Consider the following 13,620-nt stretch of genomic DNA (forward strand, 5'->3'; position numbering starts at 1 on the left):
GGATTTCGTCCAACACACCCACAACAACACAGGCAATAGATAATCCCACACCAGCAAAACCCAAAGAAGGGAAACACACACACACCACCACCACCACCACCACCACCAACAACAACAGCAGCAGCAACAAAATAACAGGAACTAACAATCACTGGTCATTAATATCTCTCAATATCAATGGATCAAATTTGACAATAAAAAGATGGAAACTTACAGAATGGATATGAAAACAGGATCCATCCTTCTGCTGGATGCAAGAAATGCACCTCAACATCAAAGACAGATATTACCTCAGAGTAAAGTATTGGAAAAAGATTTTCTAATCAAACATACTTAAGAAGCAAACTGTTGTAGCTATCTTAATATTTAACAAAATAGACTTCAGACCAAAATTAATCAAAAGAGATAGAGAAGGACATTTCCTGTTCATCAAAGGACAAATCCACTATGATTATGGCTCAATTATGAATATCTCTACTCCAAACACAAGGGCACCCACATTTGTAAAAGAAGCATTACTAAAGCTTAAATCACATATTGAACCCTATGTATTAATAGTGTGTAAATGGAGGCTTTTCTGTCCTGTAGTTATTTTTAAACAATGACTCAAAGGGTTAATATTAATTATAAATGTTTGGCTGTTGTCTCCTGATTCTGCCCTTCCTCTTCCAAGAATTCTCCTAGTCTGGCTTTCCTGCCTAACTTCCTGCACAGCTATCAGCCTGTCTGCTTTTTACTAAACCAATTCAAGTGACAAATCTTTACAGTGTATAAAAGGATTATTCCACAGCATTTCCCCCTTTTATCTAATTAAAAAGGAAGGTTTTAACTTTAGCAGAGTAAGATTATATACAACAAAAACAGTTATTAAGTAAGAATTACAGTAACACTATCTAATCCATTTGCATTTGGCAAAATTAGAGAAAATACTTAATTATCTATCTTATCTTGGTGAGTCTAAAGTTTTGTATCTAATTTAGTTTCTATTATACCTAAGGAAAACTATAATTATAACTCTTTAGTCTTCAACTCCATTAAAGACCCCAGAAGGGTGAAATGTTACCTAACAACAGGGACCCCAAGCTGTCTGGACAGCCACCCCAAGTTCCTCTGTAATGTTGGGGTATCCAATCCTGGCCTACAGGCCTAGCATGTCTGTTAGACTTTGCTATGAAGCAGAATTTTTGAAAGACTATCTCATCTTGTCTTGGCAAAGTTCTGTAGTCACTTTTTTTTTGTCCTGCTTATCCAATTTGGACAGCATGCTGTCAGCAGCTGAGGCAAGGGCAGTTTCTTACCCAGTTGGCAAGCCTTGCTACATTGAAAACAAACTCCATAACAAGTTTCTCCAATGCCCATCATCCTCCTTGAAGAAACTGGTGCTGCCAGGAGCAGATGTGTCTCACTGTCATGCTGTGGGATGTCTTTCTTTATACTGTGAATATGTGTTGCTATGATTGGCTAAGAAAGAAGCTGCTCTGGCCTATGGCAAATCAGGTTATAGCCAGGCAGGAAATCCAAGGGAGAGATAGGAAGAAGAAAGGAGAAGTGGAGGAGAAGCCAGCCTACTACCCAAGGAGCAACTTGCCAGCAGATCAGTAATGCCATGGCCATGTGGCAATACATAGGTTAATAGAAATGTGTTACTTTAAGATGAAAGAGGTAGCTAGCAAGAATTCTAAGCCACAGGCTATACAGTTTATAATTAATATTAAGCCTCTGAGTGATTATTTTATAAGTGGTTGCAAGAGATTTATCGTAACCATGGGCCAGGGAGGACATAGGAAATCTTTTGACTACACTGTCAAGAAAAGTTCTTAAACAGTTTTAAATACCATATTCTCGGCTGTCTCTCAGCCATTGCCAGCAGTCTTTTGTGGGGGTATCTTTGTGGATTTCTGTGGGCCTCTTTAGCACTTTGTTTCTTCCTTTGCTCATGTGGTCTTCATTTACCATGGCCTCCTATTCCTTGTTCTCGCTCTCTGTTCTTGATCCAGGTGGGATCTCCTGCTCTCTTTCCTTCGACCCTTGCCGTTCATTTCTCCCACTCATGTCCAGGCTGTTCATGTAGATCTCAGCCATTTCTCTATCATTGGGTGATCCCTGTGTCTTTCTTGGGGTCCTATTTTACAGGTAGCCTCACTGGTGATGGATGGCCAAACACCCTAATAGTTGTGCCAGAAACCCCATCCAAGGACTGAGGAATCTGGATGCAGACATCTACGGCAAGGCCCCGGGTGGAGCGCCGGGAGTCTAATTAGCGAGAAAGAGGAGGGTTTATATAAGTGAGAATTGTTGAAACCAAGGTTGGATAAAGCACAGGGACAAATAGCCAAACGAATGGAAACACATGAACTATGAACCAAAGGCTGAGGGACCCCCAACTGGATCAGGCCCTCTGAATAGGTGAGACAATTGATTGGCTTGATCTGTTTGGGAGGCATCTAGGCAGTGGTACCAGGTCCTGGGCTCGCTGCATGAGATAGCTGTTTGAAACCTGGGACTTATACAGGGACACTTGGCTCAATCTGGGAGGAGGAGACTGGACCTGCCCAGACTGAGTCTATCAGGTCGATCTCAGTCCTCGGGGGTGGCCTTGATCTGGAGGTGGTGGGAATGGGGGGTGTGCTGGGGGGAAGGGGAGGGGGGCAGGAAGTGGGAGAACAAGGGAATCTGTGGCTGTTATGTAGAACTGAATAGTATTGTAAAATAAAAGAAAAAAATGCCATATTCTGTAGGTCTTTGAAGTGTTCAAAGATTACATATCTAATTGAAATATATCTTTGTATTCCTAGAAAACTTAACTAATGTTAAGTTAAAACTTATATGGCTATAAATTTGACTATTATAAATGACTATTAATCTGTATTTTTAATTATACATTACATTTTTTAATGAGCTGAATAAACATAATACCTTATTTAAGAGTAGAAATATATATACAGTATAAAAAATGACTTTAAATTTGTATCAATAATCTAAAATTCACGACAGTGTAAAATATTTTGAGATTAACAGTTCTTTTTTGGATTAAAGTAGATTCAATAATATACCCTTATTTCATCATAATAATCTACTCTTTTCTCCATCATTTCTATGTTATATCCCCCTTTCTTCTTTAGAAAGAGATTGACTATGACCATCAACAATTTATAACCAACTCCTCTTAAATGAAAATAAACATTTATAAACAATATTTTGGGAATTTGGGTGTAGTTCTCTAGAGTACTTCCTGTTGATTGGGGATGCTGGTAATTTTATGGGGTTCCTGAGAAAATTTAGAATTATGGTCATGTCCTGATTGGGGTATTTTGTGTGGCTGGTTCATCTCAACAAGTATCCTTGAAGCTGTTTTGGATGCAGAACTGAGAGAAAACTGTAACAGAGGTATACTGAAACATTGGATCATCTGGGCCATCCATTTTTATTGGTGTCTGCTGCCCTTGTTATGAAAATATATAAAATTTTAAAGATAACATATACATATCTGCATTAATACAAATATAAACTGTGTATTATACATAAGCTAGATAAAGATAGTTTTTTGTTTTATGTTTAAGCAGGTAAAATAAATGTCACATGTAGTCACATTGTAGTTACTTTAAGTTTATTTTTCCAAGTCTGTAGTTAGGATTTCAGGGGGTCTTCCTCAATCAAACCTGATTTTTCTTAACCCAGGATGAACCCATAGCCTCTCATTTTCTGTGGAAATAAAAGCAGTACCTCTTTCCCAAAGTAACATATCTAATTTAGCAGCTTTTATAATCAATCAAATGCCTCTCAGCAGTTAGCTCACTAACAGTCAAAAAATCCAAAGAAAACACAACAATATATATAATCCAGACCCTCTGTGTATTTTCTATCCTCACATAGCTCATTTTCTTTGTAGTACCTTACTTCCCTTTCTAAGGACTTTATTTTAATTTTAGATCTATATTTTTAATTTAAGGCTGTATATATATTTTATTTCTTTTCACTCTTAAGCTTATGCATATCTCTTAAAGACATCATGACCTGTTTAGAGGCCTTTCTGTCTGAGTGTGTTTTTACTGTGTATCTTTAACACTTTTTGTCTGTAAGAGCAAAAGCTAAATCTACCACACAGTGCATTGCACAGCTTGGAGATGCTTCTGTGTACTGTGGCAGTAATCTGCCATGCTGTAGCTAAAGCATGCATCTCATGGCCAGGGAAAGAGACATGAACTATGAAGTTGCTCTTAGCTCCATTTTTGTGTATCTAGAACCCTTTCTTTTAAGCTTTTTTATACTTTATATGGATGTACGTGTGTCACATTGGAGTGCCGAATGTAAACAGAGGCTTCTCTGTCCTGCTCCTTCCTTCAGCTACTTTTAAATAATCACTCAGAAGCTTAATATTAATTATAAACGTTTGGCCATTAGCTAAGGCTTGTTACTAACTCTTACACTTAAAGCATAATTCTAATATCTATGTTTAGCCACATGGCTCATGGCTTGTCACCTCATTTTCTACACGTCCTGCTTGCTTGGTGACTGGCTAGAAACTCCTGTCTGTCCTTCCTCTTCCCAAAATTCTCCTAGTCTGGCTTTACTGCCGAACTTCCTGCCCAGATACCAGCCTGTCAGTTTTTTATTAATACCATTGAAGTGACAAATCTTTACAGTGTACAAGAGGTTTATTCCACAGTACTGGTGGGAGACTTAACACCCTATTCTCACCAATGAATGGATCATCCAGAGAGAGACTAAAGAGAGAAATAATGGAACTAATAGATATTATGACTCAAATTGACCTAACATCTATTCAGCTTTTAAAAGTAGATTGGTCTCTTCATACATAGATATCTATATGCATCCTTACCTGATTTACACCTAGAACGGGGAAAAGACTCTATTGGCTGCAGTCTTGGCACACGATGATGATGAAAATTGTAGCAGATATCCAAACACGTGTGTTGAAAATCCCAGAGAGATTCAGCTTTTCAAGTTATCAGTGCTATACTTAGAAAACTTATGATTGCATCACTGTTCAACTCCTATCAATGAGGAAAATTCAGTTCAAGAAATTGCTATTGAGGATCTACTAATATGCCTACAAGTAATTTTCCTACTTCAAAGGACCATATGAGATGAAAGGTATTGAGGTCCAGCAGTGTATTCAAAATTACAAAAGAAACTCAGGTCAATGGGTGCAAGCAATGAAGAGCCATGAGACACAGTGGAGAGATTGAAGGTACTGACATAGTAGGCTGATATTTGTAGCTTACATTCTAAGTCTAAATGTAGTGGTGAAAGAGCAGGGCTTACTTTGATGTCTGTGTCAAAGCATATTTTATATGACACAGAGCAAAGAAAATATTTGGACCTGCTTTTATAAGTATGGAATGCTGACTTCAAAAGCAGCTTAATTGTTTATCAGATCAGCTGGCTAATTAGGCAGATTCTTTGTGTGGTGTTAAATGAACATATTTTTCTATTATCTGGCAGAAATCATGACACAGACATGGCTTATAGTAATTTGTAGCCATCAGGTATATGGAGAAACTGATAGTGATACCAACTGCTCTTGAATGTGATATGTTAGTGCCAGAAGTGTATGGCCACATGTCTAAATACAATTTAGAATTACCAAAATTATATTATTAATGTAATCAATTAATGCTACCACAAACATAATATCATTCCTCAATATGATTATAGTGTTTGGTTAGAATAGGTGATATGATTAATTGTGCCAATATTTGGCATATATTTGGTAATGAAGGAAGTATTATTAGTAGTAAATTTATCCATACAGTGATGATAAAATAATCAACTTACCAAGGAGATTTAATAACTCTAAAGCTACAAGCACCCAATAGAGTCAAGTAAATACAACAAATATTAAGAAGACTAAAAGAAAAAGACAACTTTGCTTTCAAAGCAGGAGGTGGAGATATTTTTCTCAAATGATTAATAAAGTACATGAGAAATTCAGTATGAGTATAGACTATTTTAATGGAACTTGATGGGTATTTATGGTGTACTGTAACCAACAGTTGTAGCATATCTCTCTCTCTCTCTATATATATATATATATATATGTGTGTGTGTGTGTGTGTGTGTATACACACACACTAATTATACATAAATTTTTATTTTATGTGTATGAGTGTTTTGTCTGCAAGTGTGTCTGCACAACATGTGACTACAGTGACCAAGGAGACCACCAGATCCTCTGGAACTAGAGTTACAGACGGTCGTGAGCTGTTATGTAGGCACTGGGACTCAAACCCTGGTCATCTGGAAGAGCAGTCAGTGATCTTAACCACCCAGCTATCTTTCCAGCACATATAAACATGTTTTTTTTTTAAAGGAAACGTATAAGATCTCTAATGGCTAACCTTCAAAATTGTCCTCAATGTATTTCGAAGGCTGGACTGGCGAAGACTAGCCCTGGTCCTTCAGCCTCTTGCACATCTGCAGCTGCTCTGTTTTCTCATCTCCAGTGTGGAGCTGGGAGGATGGGTCTCTCTCTCTCTCTCTCTCTCTCTCTCTCTCTCTCTCTCTCTCTCTCTCTCTCTCTCTCTCTTTCTCTCTCTCTCTCTGTCTCTCTCTCAGCTAGCTCTATGTAGCTAACTGTATGATACCTGGCAGAACTGAGTTACCAGGTAGATATTGCTTAGATCCCTAGGTTGTGACTTGGAGAACAGCTACCCCCAAAATGTGCTGAGCATTGCTTTATGTGAGAAGGACGTGTGTGTGTGTGTGTGTGTGTGTGTGTGTGTGTGTGAGTTCATATCCCTGATGGTTTAGAACTGCGTATAACAAATGGTTGAATGAGACAATATTCCGCAACTGCATTTGTTAAAAATCGAACAGTCTTAATAATAGGGAAAGTCATATGCTTGCATATTTAGAACCCATTTAAAGCAACTCATGGATAAAATAATAAATAATGAGGAAAATTGGAATGTGTTTAAAACCATGGACAATTAAAATGTTAACTACTAAAATGTGTAGATAATAGCTGAAAGCAGTATTTGTGGGAAAATACATAGCCTTACATGTTAATATCAGAAAACAAGGAAGGCTTGTTTAGTAGTGAACTAGATCTATAATTTAAGGAATTAGAAAAACACAGGCAGAAGGTAAATCAGAGTAGAAAGTTGTGAAAGACACCAAACATGTCCCAGAGGATCATCAAGCTTTCTGAGATGTGATCATATACAGGCCAGGCTTGGAAATTGATATGTAGCCCATGCTGGTCTCGAATTGTTGATCCTCTGTTTCTGCCTCCTGGGTGTCAAAAGTTGATTCTTAATTGAAAATATATAATTCCCATAATATAAGGTTCATAACTGACAATTTAATGTTCGTTACCACATCCATAAACAGTACAATTATTGTCACTATTTAATTCCATAACATTTTCATTACCTTCAAAAGAAACCCTGAAGCTATGAGCAGTAATGCCTTAGCCTCCACCCAATTACTTCCATTCCTGGCAAGCACTGGTTCCCCTCTCTGTGTGGATGTGCTTTTCTGGGAAACTTCATGCAAATGGAATCCTACAACATATGGCCTTTGAATCTGGTGTCTTACCTTGGCACAACATTGTCAAACTTTACCCATTTGTAACCTATGTCAGTCCATCTTTCAAATAATATGGTCAAAAAATATTCTCAATGAAGCTATGCTGGATTTAATCAGTTCAATTAATGGTCAATAGCTATTCAGGTTATTAAAATTTTTGTGCTACTAAGAATAATATTTTTATGAAAAGTAGTATATAAGTTTTATGTGGGCATATTTGTGGATCTCTATATGAGGGTATACAGGATACACAGTATAAAGAATGCATATGTTTGTATTATATTTATTCATTTGTCCAACAGTCTTGAGTATATAAGTAGAGGTAGTATTGGCAGGTCTTATAGTTTTACGTTTGACTTTTTGAGAACTCATCAAATCATTATTTTCAAAACAGCTGCACCATTTTTCACACCCACAGTACCTCAGGAAGTTTTTTTTTTTCTTCATTTTCTCAACATTTGTTTTTTTTTTTTATTTCAGCCATTCTTGAGTATGAAGTAGTGTTACACTATAGTTCTGAGTTTTCTAATGTGAAGATTGTTATCATTATTTGTTTATTGGCTCATTTTTACATCCTTTTTGTAGACATGGCTGTTTAAAATTTTTGCTCATTTTAAGATTCCACTATTTGCATTTCTATTGTTGAATTTCAAAAGTTCTTCATATATTCTGGACTTAGACCTATAAGGTACACATAATTTACAAACAATTTATTAGATACTATACATTTCTTTTAAATTTATTAATGGTACAAATTACCGAATAAAAGTTTTTAATTGTAATGAAGTCAGATTTATATGTAGTAGTGTCTCCGTATTTGTGGTTTCATTATCTGTAATTTCAATTACCCATACTTAACTGGTGTTTGAAAATATTAAATGTGAAATTTCAGAAATAAACAATTAAAAGTTTTAAATTACATGTGAATCCAAGGAATCCAATTAAATTCTGCACCATCAGCTTCTGCAATACCCAGGAAGCAAATCAATGCCTTTGTTCAAAGTATCCATGCTGATTATTCTACTCACCCATGTTTACTTACCAATAGTCTCAAGATATAACAGTAGCAATGCTGGTAATCAGATATGCATTCCATTTCTCTATTGGTCTTCTCTCTTGATGTTCTTTCTAGTATTGAAGGTTGTGAATTCAATTTTCCTTTTTTCTCTGTATTTCTGTCAAATTTTACCACATGTTTTCTTGGGATCTTCTAAAAAACACCTATACGATTATAATGCCTGTATTTTCTTGATCATTTGACACTTTTTAATCACTACAAAATGTCTTTGTTTACCGGAAGTAACAATTTTTAACTACAAAATCTGTTTTGTTAATTTCTTATTTTATTTGTTATTGTGAGTATGCATGCACACACACGTGTGTGTGTGTGTGTGTGTGTGTGTGTGTGTGTGTGTGTGTACAGAAGGGCAAGTTCCATGGTGTGCAAGTACAGGTCAAAGAACAACTTTTAGGTGTCCTGTCCTCTCCTTCTACTGTAAGATCCTGGGATTGGACTTAGGTCATCAGGCTTGTATAGTAAATGCCATCTCTTTATGCCTCTTTTCTTCTATTTCACTTTCAGTTTATTGTCAATTAATTTAAAATGTTTCTCTTATTAAAAACATTCTAAAAGGGTAATTTTTAGCTATAAATACTCCATACTAAGAGACGTGATTTTGAAGCAGCTGCCTAACATGAAGTTAATGCACATATTATCAAAGACCAATGCTTTCATGTAAGGAAAAAGCCTTACTTCATGATGTGTGACCTCATTCAAAACTACTGTGATTGCAAAAGGGTTATTTGCTGCAGAAATATACAAACTGCATCAAACCAAAGGTAAGAAACAAGTCTCCAATACACATAGAACCTCAGTTTAACCAGATGACCTGTAAATCAAGGGAAAGGCATACTAATGATACCATATGATTTAGGCAATTGGTTATTCATACGGAAACATATTAAATATTGGTTCTGCATCTCATACCATAAACCACAATTAGTTCTAAGAAAATAAAAGGTGTAAGTATGAACGGCAGTATTTCCAGACTAGAGAAATTTCTGGAAGGATAATCTTATGAACTGATGAATTTTCTCATCAGGAAAACAAGATCTCCAAATTGCTGGTAATAGTTTTGTACCTTTAAATTTAAGATGACCATAGAATAAAAAGATTATATAGACAGGGAAAAGAAAGCCTTATACTGAAAGAAGGTATTTGCAATTCATAGAAATGATTAATAATTTGTGTCTGCCATAGTTTAAATGCGTCCCCCACTCAGAAAGGTCATGTGCTTGAAACTTAATCTCCAAATTCATATGTTAATGCTACTATGAGATGGGGCCTTTGGGAGGTAATTTGGATTAATGAGGTCATGAGTGGTGCCACTGTGTGGGGATCAATGGCTTTAGAAGATAGAAAAAGAGGCCCAAGTTAGCATACTTGCCTCATGGTACTCTGTGTATGATAGTGCACCAGAGGCCGAGCCAATGCTGTCACCATGAGCTCAGATTCCCCAGCTGTTAGAACTACGAACTAAATGAACTTTTTAATAAGTTACCTAGTCTCGGGTATGCAGTTACAGTGATAGAATGCAGATGAAGATACCGTACTAAACAATGAACAATACACTGAAAATAAGAACAAAAAACCAAACATATCTTACAGAAGAGGAAATACAAATGATGGGAATACGAGTTAAGATGCTCAGTTTCATTATGAATCAGGAAGATGCTAATCAAAAGCTCAACGAGACATCATTCTCTGCCCGCCAGTGGGTCAGATAAAATGTGACTAATGCCAAGTGTAGTAAGTCTATCAGGAACAGAAACTTGCATATCTTGTGGGTAAGGTATAGTAAAGGGGGAGGCGGCGGCGGCGGGGGGGGGGGGGGGGGGGGGGAGACCTGTTTTCCACAACCACCATTTTGCTCCTAGATATACACAAGTGAGGAATCCTAGTGCCTGCATAGCAGAAAACACAAGACATGCACGCACAGTGAATACAACAGAAAGTAGGAAACAACTTGAGTTGTCCACCACTCCTTGACTGGATTCTTATGTGGTTACACATTAATAAACAAATACTGAAGTATGACATACAACCTTGGTTTCAACATGGTTGAATCTTATAGATATAATATAGAGAATAACAAAACCCATCAGAAAAGTTACACCAAAATTTTACTTGCCTACATTAAAAAGTCAACTACCATACAAAACACTGTTTAAGAAATCATATATTTATGGTAAGTCGTGAGATGGTAGCAAGGCAGATACACAGAGAGAAAAACCAGACTTCAGTGTGGTAGGTCCCTTTAGAAAGGAGAAAGGGAAGCATGTTTGAAGGGATGTGGGGGTTGCTAAGGCACCATATCTCTGAATGTGCTAATCATTGGCAAGCATAAGTACTTTATTATTTCTCTCTAAGATTCATATGGATACATATTATCCACTCTTTAGTGCATATATTTCACCATAAAGTACTGGTATTGAACTATATTTTTTCATTTCCATCTTCTGTTTATAGGTATGCAGCTTAGGGATAGATTGCTATTCATTCTGGATTTTCAGGAGTGCCACAAAGAAAAATAAATGCTTGCATTGAGTGCAGAGTGACTTTTACCCCTGTTTTCTTACAGCAAAAGAAGCAGTGCTTCTAAAAGTTAGTTCTGAGAAAATAAAGTCACACTGAACAAGATCCTTGGTGAATCACCAGACACAGAGCAGATCTTATCATTCCTGGGAGAATTGGGGTCCAGGTACAATATACAAGGCTGTGCCCTGTGCAGTCCTCTCTCCAGGCACAATGTGCTAAGTAAGAGTTGGTATTAGCACATTGTACTAGGATTGCTGACCCCACTTTCCAAGTATGTCCAAGTGTCATGGGCATATTACAGGTTTGGAGATGCTTTTGGGAGGCAGCAGAGTATCATAGATAAAGGAAAGAAGTGTTTGCAATGTCCTGAGCAAATCAAGACTATGACACTGAAAAAATTAATGTCGTGAGGAAAGATGATTTTCTGATGTGAATTTCACAGGATCAGGAAAATTGAGATTACCTGACATTGCAAGAGAAAAATAAATTAGAATAAATATCAGGATGAGTCAGAGTCATTTAATTATTAAATATAAAGTACCTTTGCATTTCTTTTCTGAGAACTATTCTCTGCTGAAAACTCCTTTGCCTGTCAAAGGAAAGAGATTATTTGATGCGTCTAAGAAACATTTGACCTATATATAGCTTAAGAAATATTAATAAGTTACTGGACAAGCCAAGTAAAAGAATAAAGGCTACAACCAGGCTTTAGGATAAGACTGGAGATGCTGCTCACAAATTACAGAGTCTAGAAGAATATCTCTGTGAAAGAACCATGACTCAGGAAAAAAAAAAAAAAAGGACAACTGAGGCACAGGCGGGTTCCCAGTCACTGTGTCCCAAATCTAACAAGAAAATGTCCTACTTGTGTACAGGGAAGCCTCAGGCAAGACAGTCCATTCTATTGGAGGGAAAGTTCAGTGGACATAATGCCAAATGTCAGAAATTTTAAGTATCACATTACATTAACATTTCAGTGCAGATTTTTTTCCTGAGGTTGGAAGATTACAATATAGACAAACCATACAAAAATTTTTACACACTCAGCATTCTGTGTTCCACAGTCTAATGAATCCAATTAACAGTAAAATGAGTGTCCTGGCCTCAAGGACTACACAAACCAGCTGTGGGTGCACTGTCAGAGTGACATTCTGAGACTAGAAACAGGGAACAGGATAAGAACACCCCACACTTGACGGGAGACTCCACCACCTTGCTGGGTTTTGGTAAAGAACCAAGTGACTGGGAATTTTACTGCTAGCCTGGGACCCCTGGATTTTCCCACATGCCCAATTGCCACCATGAGTGACCCTGTCTCTCAAGAGCAAGATTTGTATGTGGGATAGGGATGGGATGGACAAGTGGTTCAGCGAGTGAAGAGTTGGCTGCATAAGTATGAGCACTGGATTTCAGATGCCCAGTATCCACAGAAATGCCTGTCAGGTATGGCTGCCTGCCCTTTGAAATCTCTGCATTTAGGAGGCAGACACAAGGGATCCCTGGGACAAGCTAGATAGCTCTTCATTCAAGTGAGAGACCCTGCCTCAATATATAAGGTGAAGGATGACTGAGGAAGAATCCCAGCATTAACCTCTGACATTCACACTTGCACACATGGGTATGCATATACCTCCACACATATGCACACATACATCACACACACAAGAAAAAAGAAGGGATAAAGCTTTTTGTATGTGTAGGAAATAAGCCGCGGTTATCAGGACAGATCACAGCAATGGCCACCTCATTACACAGCCATCTTGGATAAATGAGGCATTACTCCATATCACCAACTCAGTCATTGTGTGGAACAGACCACATTTTCTATATTATTACAAAATAAAATTGTAATAAAATATGATTTTGCAGTATCACAATCTTTATAGCAGTTCCTAAGGCAGCAAATGAGTCAAATTTCAGGCATAGCAACCAGAAGATTCTAGATCAAATGGCTTATTAAATAGAAAAGCTCAAGTGAAAATAACTGCATGTTTCATGCAGGTTTTCTGTTTTAATATTTGAACATGTAATTCTGCAATGCTTTGGGAAAGTGTACTGCACATATAAAAGGCCATGATAATGAATATCATTACCAATAAACATTTGTATTATAAAAGGAAAGCTATACATGTACATTTTAATCCTAACCAAATTTGGAAGGTGTTTACCTTGAAAACAGCACTGATTTGGGGGAAAAATTGGAAGATGGAAATAACCGGAACACAGGTGAAAGTAATGGAATGTTTTTCTTTTATTGATTATCCTTTTTTAAAGAAAAGGAGTTCACTGGTGAACTTCACTGGTTCCCTAAAAGTCATAAAATCAATCCCACAAATTGAAGTTGAAAAAAAAACAAATCCTCTATCCCATTCTAGATGGTGATAATTAACTCAGGAGCACCTTGGTTACTCTTCCATTAAGCAGTTACCCTAGGGATCCAAATTATTTTGGATTATTTATTGGATTCA

The sequence above is a fragment of the Peromyscus leucopus genome, chromosome 20, assembly GCF_004664715.2.
Source record: "Peromyscus leucopus breed LL Stock chromosome 20, UCI_PerLeu_2.1, whole genome shotgun sequence".
Taxonomy (NCBI): Eukaryota; Metazoa; Chordata; class Mammalia; order Rodentia; family Cricetidae; genus Peromyscus; species Peromyscus leucopus.